The sequence below is a fragment of the Limulus polyphemus genome, unplaced genomic scaffold (assembly GCF_000517525.1).
Source record: "Limulus polyphemus unplaced genomic scaffold, Limulus_polyphemus-2.1.2 Scaffold3853, whole genome shotgun sequence".
NCBI classification, from domain to species: domain Eukaryota; kingdom Metazoa; phylum Arthropoda; class Merostomata; order Xiphosura; family Limulidae; genus Limulus; species Limulus polyphemus.
Genome location: NW_013669463.1, coordinates 63,900 through 67,976, shown reverse-complemented (window position 1 = coordinate 67,976; position 4,077 = coordinate 63,900).

Below are 4,077 nucleotides of genomic sequence, written 5' to 3'. Positions count from 1 at the left end.
AGGAAGAGGATGGGAGGAGGCTTAAATAGGTGAAGAGGATGGGAGGATACTTAAATAGGTGGAGAGGAAGAGGATAGGAGGAGGCTTAAATAGGTGGAGAGGAAGAGGATGGGAGGAGGCTTAAATAGGTGAAGAGGATGGGAGGATACTTAAATAGGTGGAGAGGAAGAGGATGGGAGGACTTAAATAGGTGGAGAGGAAGAGGATGGGAGGATACTTAAATAGGTGGAGAGGAAGAGGATGGGAGGAGGCTTAAATAGGTGGAGAGGAAGAGGATGGGAGGAGGCTTAAATAGGTGGAGAGGAAGAGGATGGGAGGATACTTAAATAGGTGGAGAGCTTTGTGCAAATTTAAAAACGCGAAGCTGAAAACATTGAAATCAATGCGAGATTTTGTCGTCATGATTAAACTACAAATCTTAAAACAAAAAACACTTCAAAATAAAATACCTTATCATATGTAATGCTTCCAAACGCAATTCAATGTATTGTAACGTATTATAATAATTATATAGTTGGGCGGGTTATTTTGGGTTATTAGGAAATAATAATGCGAAGATCAGTACACGTAACGATAACAAATTAATTTGTTTCTTCATTCATGTTCTATCTAGAATAAAGGTTACGTTCACTGGTAGGCATTACTCAACAAACAACGTTTCAAGAGAAATTCCGAAAATAATGTAAGCTTAATTTACTTGCAAGACTTTCCTCTCTAAGAGATGAATAACAAACGCATTCACTATTTTGAAAATTTAATAATTGACGGACGTCCCCCGATGGGACAGCGGTAAATGTACGTACTTAAAACGCTAAAATCCAGGGTTTGATTCCCTGCAGTAGACACAGCAATGTGGCTTTGTTCTGAAACAAACAAACACTAACTGACACTGAACTGATTAATTAATCTAACTCAACTCAGTCAGACGTTTCTTATATTGTAACAGTTTTCTACATACTACAGAATGCTTGAAGATTTTACAGAGGCCTAAGCTTTAATGAAATTTCTAGACTTTGCACAAACATTACACCATGTAAAAACATCCTTCAGCGAACACAGCCTAAAACAGTATATTTAAATGACGTATCACAAAATCCCGGTGAACATTATAATAAATCACCAACAAGAAATACTTAGAAATTGGTTTCCGAGTGGTTTTCCTGGGTCAGATCAGCTGAATTTTATTGGCGCACTGGGAAAAACTTACAGAGAAGGCAAACATTTTAACATACTTTTTCTCGTGACTACTTATGGATCGAAAAGCAAACAGAAACGGAGAATACGTCAGATGTGGCGAGTGATCATGCGTCATTTCTCCTTTAATAGACAAACATTGCTGTTGTCTTGAGTTTGGCTGATACAGTATTAAACTTAATACAACTACAATGGTAACTATAACCAACAGTATAGATTAAAAACTGACAAACATGAAAAAGGGAAATCTGAAATTAAAAACATTCAATGTTTAATCGCTGAGCCCGATGCGGCTGTGCTTGTCTAAGGTCACACCTTACACAAAGTCAGTTATATAGAATGCAACTATTCCATGAAAGTTCAGATGAGACTGGAGCACCTTAGACTTATCATGCTAGGACTAAAACGAGAACAAGGTTTTATTTTCATTTCGCTCAACGTTTTGTTCTACAACTTCTTCAGGAGTGACCTCCTACTTAAAACTGGTTGACTCGCTTTTTGTAATAGCAAACGAGGTCCTTGAACGGTCAATCGACAATAAATAAATAAATAATAACACCCCAGGCTGAATTAAAACCTCAGCCGGATGTTTAAATCTGAAGTTAGAAAAAATCAACAATTTCGCAGATATGAAAATATATATATACCATAGAATAGTAAAGCATGTAGTATTATTTTCGACTTCCAGGATGTAATAAGATCCATTCTAGTTTTCTTGGACCAGTAAAATATATATGGCAGTAATTAGTGAATTTGAGTTTGAACTAATGCAAAAGCCTTGCATTTGAAAACAAACTAGAAACATTATATTGTGGATGAAGTTATGTAAACATCCAATATTTTAATTTTGGAGTTTCTACACGTACATGCTGTATGTTATTTAGATTTCACATTACAAATGTGAAAGTTTATACTGGGACACAATAGGGAATGTTGTTTGTTTTTTTTTCTACGTAAATGTATACTTGGATTTGGTAGATAGTGAGAATAGTTTAATCAGTAATATCTTTGTTACATTATTCTTTACAACGTACAGGTTTCAATATGAAGATCAGCAGTAATTAGTGAATTTGAGTTCGGATTAATTTAAAAGCCTTATACACAAAAACAAACACACTATACTGTGGTTTAGGAAACTACACAAAAATCTGAAGGGTTATTATGATTTTATGTACATGCTGTTTCTTACTAGATTTCAGATTAGAAATATGCACTTTTTTATAGATATTTTTTTACATAAGGTATTTTGTAATAACAATAAGTACTTAGAATAAGGGTGAGAACTAGAGGGCCAAAGGGGTTTCGTAGAGGCCTCCAACTGGGTTGTTAACCCCTTATTAACTGTTACAAAGATTTCCGTCAACGAATGTAGGAAACAAGTCACAGGAAAAAAAAAGTCACGATTTTAAGGTTTATGTTTATAATTTTTAAGTTCATAGAAGTTTCATTATTGAATTATTCCATCCATTCATGCGATGACTGACCACATATATATTTTTTACCTGAAAGTGCAGTTGACTCTGCATTATATACGAATACATTTGTCAGACTGTTAGTAGAGAACTCTTTGACCAAAAAGCACGACACTATGAATCTCAATGAAGAAATGCTTAGATTAGATGATGTGTTAGTAAATTCAATATATAATGTATGAAATGTAAGAGGAGCCATCCAGGATCGTAATCCGGACTGATCTCTTGTGAAGTCAGATTAGTAGGCACCACGATCCTCAGGTCAGATAAGCCAGGCGAGTAGCCTCGTTCTTTATTTACTTATATATATATATATATATCTCCTTGTACAACAGTTATGCAAGTTGTGTTATTAATATATGCCATGTACTTTCATATAATATTACACATCATGCTATTATTGCAATAAATAACTAACTTAAAAATGTTGTTCTATTACTTTACATTGTATTTGGATATTAAAAAAATTGACTTTTTTTTCCTGCGACTTTATTTCCGGCTACCCCGTCAACAAGTGCAACTAAAAGAATTTTCTTTCCTAATTTTTTCACATGTACGTTATGACAACACATAAAATATTAACTATTTATAACATTTTCCTATACTGAAAATATATTTCCGATAATACTTACTTCCTCACACACCATAGCTTTATTCCCACGAAAGTTACTCTTCTCTAACCGTCTAAGCATTGGTTTGAACCGTACCTCACTTGCTTCAGCCTTTATACCCCCACTATATTGCCCATAGCAAGTTAAATCTTGTGATTTTCTCTACTTACATCAATGCGCCCCCTATTCCAGATTCATATATAAGCTCCCCATTATTTTCTCCTTTTTATGTTTTTCGGGCACTGTCAGAGCAATTTTATTTGGCACCCTGGCCGTAAAAATGAGTTTTCTCGCGACACTCACGTTTCCCTCACAGCTAGCTTTTAACTTGAACTTTAGATCCTCTCAAAATGGACTGTTCTAGGAGTTAAAAAGTAAACAAATACGTTTTAAGTATCTAACCCAAATTATTGCTAGACTCTCGACAATACCTAACAAGGTAATCCATCCTGATTATAAATATTGTTACGACAGCGGAAGTCACGCGATTCTGGGAACATGCGCGCTGGAGTTTCTAGAAGGATCATGACTTATCGAGGAACTCTGTTAATATCCGAATGTTTGCCAAGCGCCATTTTTTTTTAGATATAAGTCCAGTAAATAAAGCCAGCGATAGATGGATATGCAGATAGATTGAAGATATAGGTATAGATAGATAATTGAGTCAAGCGAGCAGTAGGCACCGGAAGTAAAGTGTGTGAATCACTGTCATTTATAGCGTGTGTTATAAAGGTTGTTAAGTTTAAAGTGACTGTGGAAATTCTGTGTATTATAAAGTTGTATCGAGAAAGAATAAACTA